Here is an 8,082-nt window from a genome sequence, read left to right on the forward strand (position 1 = left end):
CGTTGTTAAAGCTCTTTTTTTCAAAATAATTCCAGACCTTTCAGTGTCTTTTGGTTTCTAAGATTACTATTCCGCTAAATATACATACTCCAATGATATCCAGGACACTGTTTTTAATAGTTCACACTTCACATACATCTGATTGAAACAAAAAAACAACTTGTCAGTAAATTAGCCTGATTTCTGATTTAAAATGCTTTGACTCATCTACATTTATAATCATGCCGGTTATATTTCACTTTGCTAACATGGGAAACGTTTCGAAATGTTGCTTTGTATAACAATAGAAAATTTACGCCATCATATCGTCAAGATATTCAATCTGAATTTGCCATGGAAAAAAATAAAATTAAGTGCTTTAAACTTTACCATTTTATATTTCCCATTTCTGATTAAACAATTTGCAATACGCGTTGGTAAACGTTTAGAATTTATGTTATGCCATACGATATAGGGTATTTCCTGAGAAATAGTTGTAATCATGTTTATCTAATTATAATCGTGTTGATGGTGCAATCAGAGGAAGTCAAGTGGGTTTTGATAGGTTTGCGCTAATATATTACGTCCATCGGATGTATTAACTAGCGGATGTTAAAATATATATCAAGAAAAAAAGGTGCGTGCTCGCTAACGTGTAGCCTCTGGTATTTAATCTTGGCGTAAATGCATGACAGGACTGTAAGCCTGCTAAATCCGTATTAGTTTCATATAACTCGAGAGTGTTCTTTTGTACATACTTACTAAGTAAAATGTATACCGAGCATATTGCGATGAAAACGTTCAAAATATATAATCTCACGTTCGATCTCAGTTTCAAGTAAGAAAGAAAATAGAAACTGCAATAACCTAATCTTTTCCGTATGGACGGTTATATATTTTATATGTATGTTAATATTATTGTTTAATTGCTTAAATGTTAAAATAAGCATTACAATTGAACCTTACCGTATAAATGTAAATCAATAACCAGCTCACGGGATATTATCATGACTTAATACAATAAGAAATATTAATGTGATAAATGGTGTTTCTTATGTGTTTTATTTTAAACAATAAATACTAATGACGATAAAGTACGATTTAATCACACTTTTATCGTCATCCCATTAAGTAAATGCTTTACACGGTGGTTTATAACCATGGCACATTCCATCAACATCAACACAAAACAAATAAAATAAGACAACAACGTATCCATGTAAATTTTACTAGCATACCCGTTCAAACTGGTTTTTGGATAGCAGTTCTGGTACGTAAATCATTCAAAAGCTCTAATTATACCCACTTAACATTCTTAGAAGTTTCTTCGTCAAACGAAACTATGCCTTTTACACCCATATTTAATCATTGCCTAAGTATTATTTATAGAACAAAACGACACTCTTGTTCAAACCGCAAGAATACTACGGCACTATTGCAACCTTTTTATTTCATTGCTGAACCATGATTCGGTAAGCGGCGGCATCTGCCCAACGGTAAACGATGTGTCATATATCGGCTATTCCTTTTCACCAGCGGAAAGCACCATAGTATACTGTTTTCCTGAGGCCACACCAAATTGATATTTCGTTCCGCGGATTTACCGCTCCTATTTTTTTGAAAATGTAAAAAAAAAAATTTTATTTTTTTGTGCGCCCGCACCTCCATTTTGATCGCCAAGCAGATTTTGTTTCAGGTAATAATTAATTAAAAGGCTAAAAATAATCAAGTTTAATTTTTCTACGCTAGTTTTCGTGTTTTTGTAAAGGGAAGTTACCGATGCGTTGTGTTTTTATACTGTATATCGATCGGTTTAGCATGGGTTCAATAAATTCAATCAAAATGGCCGCTTCCGGTATAAACAATGTGGCTCGAAGTTTGGAAATTAAATCTTATTTTTGACAATAAATATGTTTTGAGCATGCTTGAAGTCATTGTTGGTCGTCTCATGCACTAAAGGATCATTATTTAAAGCAATCATTATGCAATAAAGCATATGTATCTGAGACTGGTAGCGATTATATTGCGTAATTAGTGACCCGTTTTGAATGGAAATCGGAATGATCAACTTAGTACCATTTTATTCAAGTCATAATACAAGGGACCAACATTATACCTCGTTACGACGATGCTGAAGATGTCACAGGTCAACTTACCTGGAACATGAGTCATTGTTTGGTCCAAATTGATGTATCAAGCTCATTTTTGATCAAATTCTGACAAAGCAACAGTTTTGAACAAATATCTTTTCACAAATAGCGATATAAACACTGGTCTGGATATACCTCAACATAAGTAAGCCTAGATTTATCACCTTATATTTTGTTTTTATTTGCAACATAATCCGGTATTGTAATGCACTTGTCAATTGTAACCACTGCCCCGCCCACCCCTCGCCCTTGTTCCAGGGGTATACCAGGGACAGCAGAGGCATATTGAAAATAGTCGGGAATGGGCCTCACATAGGTATTCGGGGTTGCGGGGCCATTTGGCAGGAATTTTACCAGCAGTGTGTCCCTGCAGGTCGGGAATTTTACCCGGGTTTTGAGAGACCGGAAGTCAAAGTCCCCGCTATTCTGGACTTGGGGGGGCATATACAATTGGCTGGTGCATAAAAACATCTAAATAACCAAAATAAGTACTCTGAAAAATACCCTTGTTCTTTTTGATTTAATAAGCACATGTCATTGCATTTCCTCTGATAATAAAAACAAAATTTAGTCTATGTTATATGGAGTCTGATGTTTGATGATGCCAGTGTGTAAGTGATCATTTTTTACAAATCCAAAATCAATCCTAAGTTATGTCTAAATACAGTTGCATATTATGTTAAACTGATTCAGGTAGATTTATATAAGTCGTTTCAAACTTTACTAAAAGCAGGGTTATTTATTATTATGAATGATCGTCATATTAAAATACGTTTTAATTATATAAGAAATTAGATTTATCCATATAATGTTTGAACTAAACACGGATGAATAAATAGTTTGTTTTCCGACATTTTCCCAATGTCCATTAGAGGTTCAGTTCAAGATGGCATTAAAATGGCTTTAAGGGCAATTATTTTGAACAATCTTTCTTATTTATATTGAATATAAGGAAAAATATATTTTTCGCTCTTCGCTCGCTTCGGTTTTTATGAAAAAAAAATTATTTTTATTTCGCTCGCTCGCTCCATTTTTTTTTGGCAAAAATCCGAGGAACAAAATATTAATTTGGTGTGGCCTAAATTGCACTTATACTACTGTATAACTGTAATTCAAAACAATTATTATGTATATAAATGGATTGAGTTCTGTATTTTGTGCCGTCATGTAGTATGTGTGTTCGGGCGCGATCTTACACAAGAAGTGCGAGCGCGCTAAATAGATCGCAATTCGCTCCAAACTGCTGGAACGCACGAAAGACGGGTTTCAACCCAAATCGACTAATACTTACTGTCATTATCGTTTCCAATCTTTCAGACTTTTTATTTATTTTATTCGGATAAGAAAAAATCGTTTCGTCATTCAAAAATGACTAATTTAACATCGGTCATTTATTTTTACATTTGGCTTTTTATTTTTATGGCTTTCTAGTTATATCAATAGAGACTTTCCTTTCAAAAACATTCATTACGAAAATTACTCAAGAACTGAGAACTAAGGCATTTCCACACTGAACATAAAACATGAGGCATTTATTTGTGAATATCGGGGCAATGTTGACACTGATTTCTGTGGCAAAATTATGATTATATGGCAATAAACCGCCACAAAATTTTTACATTCGTTTGCCTTCGAGTTTTACACTCTCAGTTTATCTTATTTCGAACAATAAGTCTTCAAATGTTCGCCCCAGTCCACTTATAGGGTTTTTGTATATTGCTCTAAAGACGAAGACATAAATTGGCAGATGGTGTTGACATTTACAGCCTAGTACCAGTTCTTATGAATTACACAGTAGTATTGAATTATTAAAGAGAATGTTAAAAAATAAATTGTTCTTCTTTTTAGCCCAGGATTTTGATGTTTGTACTGATATTGTTTTATGAGCAGTATTATGAACTAAACTGATAACAATAAAGAAATCCAACAAACAAACAACTCTGTATCCATTTTTTTTTATAGCAAATGGAGATTTTGGTATTATTTCATAGGACATTATGGCACTGTTATGACAGATAGTAGCATTATTAAAACGTAAAATAATTGACAAAATTAATTTATAAATACATTTATTTAAGTTTATAATTCTGCTCCTTCTGTCAACAGAAAAAGGGCATGAAATATAATTTTGCAATCCGTGGGGTCAAAAATGACCTTACTATTATAATCATAATACGTGTTTACGTACACCTTTTCTATACATAAACCCTTCCGAACGATATCACACTAGTATGTGGTCATAAAAGGGTCTCCATAACATACATATATCTGTATTGGATAACAAACATATCTCTGTGTCGTTTATATAAATACATTTTCCATAAATTGCCCTGACATGCACACGCAAAGTATTGTGGCTAACTTTGAAACATGTTTGATGCTAATTTATATAGTGATTTTAACTTAATAAACATCTTTATGTGAAACCGATGTTTCGGTTTATAAATGAAGCAAAAACACATACAATTAAGAGAATAAAGGTTTCAGATCGAATGTCATTTTTCCTTGAACAAGGGCAATATTGTTACCACCTTAAATCTATATAAGCGAAAAAATAGTGTTACAATATAACAAAACAATGTGCATTTTTGTGAAGGATTTTGCTTCCAATCATTATTGTTTTGTATTTTTAGTAGCTTCGGAGACTGGACTAAATACGTTTGTGGAGTCTGTATAATTCCTAAGGTGTACGGTGTAAGTTATAGACACATTACGGTCAATTGTAACAAGTTATAAAATAGCTGTGCCACTTATAGGATTGTACATTGACGTAAATAATATGATCAAAACATGTAAAAGCCAGGCAAAACGTTCGATGATATTGTTATATATTCTCAGAATATATTCATATAAAACTACTCCTCAATGATATGAAGGCGTTCCTAGATTATTTTGGAAATATTTCAATTTAAATATTAATAAATAATGTATTAGCAGAAAACAAATCGGAATTAATTTTGAATTGGCTAAGATTGATTTTTAAGATTTTTTTTTTTGTTCATCTTGACGTCGTGTTTTGTAATGAATGCATAAACATATCAATTGATTCCTTCAGCAAAAGTTTCGTATAGAACAAAACGATATTCCGTAACAAGTAGTGTCCGCATAATTAATGTACGCATAATTCATCAAATGGTTATTTAAAAGAAAATGATGACAACATATAATCCATTTAAAAAAAAAAAAAAAAAAAAAAAAAAAACATATCCACCTGGTAACGTTACTGTGATATTTGATAGCCATAACTCCCTGAAAACCTGTCTGGTGTTATTTTGTTATACTCAAGCAAGTGGAACATTTTCCAATAACGTAAAGCCCTGTCGGGTGTGCCTGTGTTTTACTTTAGCCAGTGGAACATTTTCCAATAGCACCGAACCTTGTCTGATAGCAGAAATACAACCGGTAGGAACACCGCTGAGTGCCGACGGTCTGGTATTGCAACTATGTTTGATCAATTGGAATGCACCTGCACATTATTGTTATTACCTTAGGTTCTTCTCAAGATATATTATTTCGATTTCACTGGTTTTATGTGGGATTGGTTAATAAATTGTATTATTGTCTTTATTGTTTTGAGTTATATGGCTTGGGGTAATCTGCTGTCAGCATAAGTTTATATTTATGTCTTGTGGTTTACTATTGCTGCAGGTTATCTGGAGGCTGTTATAGAATAAACATCAGAAATAGGTAGCTCCGAGATGCATACCTGCAGGAAATGCAGTACATCGTTTCCTATTAAACTAAGCTATACATTCATTATTAATGAATTTTTCAAGTATGGATCAAACAATGATGCATTTAGTACAGCTTTATGTAAATTGTTTAACAAATTATTTGACATTAGTTATATCCCTGAGAAGTGGTCTGAAGGGTTCATTGTGCCTTTACATAAAAAAGGAGATGTTAATGTTGCAAGTAATTATAGAGGTATTACATTATTGAGTACACTTGGAAAGTTATTTACTAAAGTTTTGAATGATAGACTTACTGATTGGGCTGAAAATTATCAAGTGTATATTGAGGCTCAGGCTGGCTTTAGGCAAACTATGGGAACTATTGATAATGTTTTTGTTCTACATGGCATTATAAACTATTTCACAAATACAAATAAGAAGTTATTTACTGCATTTGTGGACTTTACCAAGGCATTCGATTATGTTGTACGGGATATTATATGGTATAAACTTATTAAACTTGGGGTAAGAGGTAAAATGTTAGATATTACACGTTCAATGTACAGGAATGTTAAGTCTAGAGTAAAATATGACAATGTTTAAAGTGATAGTTTTACATGTTTGTTAGGTGTTCGTAAAGGAGAATCCTTATCTCCATTTTTATTTTCAATGTATCTAAATGATATAGAAGAGTATTTCATGACTAATAACCATCAGGGTATAGATTTAGATGTGTTTAAACTATTTATATTATTGTATGCTGATGATATTGTTTTGTTGTCAGAATCAGAGGCTGGTTTACAAGAAGGTCTTTTATTACTAGAGAGATATTGTGATAGATGGACGTTAAGTGTTAACTCACAAAAGACAAAGGTCATGATATTTAGGAAAGGCGGTAGATTAAGGAGGAATTCAAATTTTTTGTATAAAGGCCAGGAATTAGAAATTGTTGACAAGTTTACATATCTTGGAATTGTATTTACACCAGGGAGTTCCTTTACTAGTACCTTTGAAACATTGTCAGGACAGGCTATGAAGGGTATATATAAACTTAGACAGTGCTTATGCAAATTTCAGACGTTGTCTGTGAAGCATAGATTAGATATTTTTGATAAACTTATATATCCAGTTTTAATCTACGACTCTGAAGTGTGGGGTCTTTTTAATAGTCAGCAAATAGAAAGAGTGCATTTAAATTTTTGTAAAGAAATATTAGGAGTAAGAAAACAAACTCAAAATAATTTTGTTTATGGTGAACTAGGTAGGACTTCATTGTTTAGTAAACGTTCTGTAAATGTGATTAGATATTGGCTTAAAATAGTAAATATGCAAACCATAAAATAAGTCAGAATTGTATATGATAAAATGTATTTAGAAGTAGATAGAAATCCAAATCCAGATCATGGATATACATGTTAAGAGAATTATTACAGAGGCTTGGATTCAATGATGTATGGTTAAACCAAGGAGTTGGGGATATATCTTTATTTTTAAATGTTTTTAAGCAAAGAGTTACTGATATCTTTATACAGAGTTGGAGCTCAGAATTAACAGAGTCTACCAGAGCTAGAACCTATGTACTTTTTGCAGATTTCAACATAACAACATATTTAAAGGATGTTAACATTGATAAGTATAGAATTGCATTGTCAAGATTAAGGATGTCTGCACACAGATTACAGATAGAGGCTGGTAGATGGCATATACCAGCTGCTATACCTTATTCGGAAAGAAAATATCATTCATGTGATTCACTGGAAGATGAATATCATTTTGTTCTTGAATGTAAATTGTATACTGATATAAGAAAAGCTTACATAGATAAATATTATTTTGCAAGACCTAATATGCTTAAATTTATAGAATTATTCACCTCTCAAAATACTAACGTAAATAGAAAATTATCTATGTTTGTTTTCAAAGCTTTCGAATTGAGAAATGCCTACTATAGTTATTACGGATAATATTTGGTTATTCCTCACGCTATGTTTATGTTGTTGTATGGAACTGTGATTGTTAAACCAATTTGTAACTGTATGATTGGAAGATTGAGTGACCATTGACTATGTTAAAAACATTAAAATATTCTATTGATTGTGTACGCATGGGCGAATTGCCTATTGTATTCTGAAATAAACTAAAACGAAAACTACATCATCAGGATGCAATGATCTGTTTGTGTATATACGATATCAACATCAAGATCATTTATATGTTTGATTTATATAGATTAACCATTCAATTATGTATGCGCACTTTAAATGTTTGAATAGCAACAT

General features: G+C 32.1%; 1 pseudogene; it reads left to right on the forward strand.

The window, feature by feature from the left end:
- The first annotated feature begins 6,835 nt into the window (after nucleotides 1–6,835).
- LOC128245893 (uncharacterized) lies at nucleotides 6,836–7,767 on the forward strand (annotated as a pseudogene).
- Nucleotides 7,768–8,082: the final 315 nt, after the last annotated feature.

Source organism: Mya arenaria, chromosome 9, assembly GCF_026914265.1.
Source record: "Mya arenaria isolate MELC-2E11 chromosome 9, ASM2691426v1".
NCBI classification, from domain to species: domain Eukaryota; kingdom Metazoa; phylum Mollusca; class Bivalvia; order Myida; family Myidae; genus Mya; species Mya arenaria.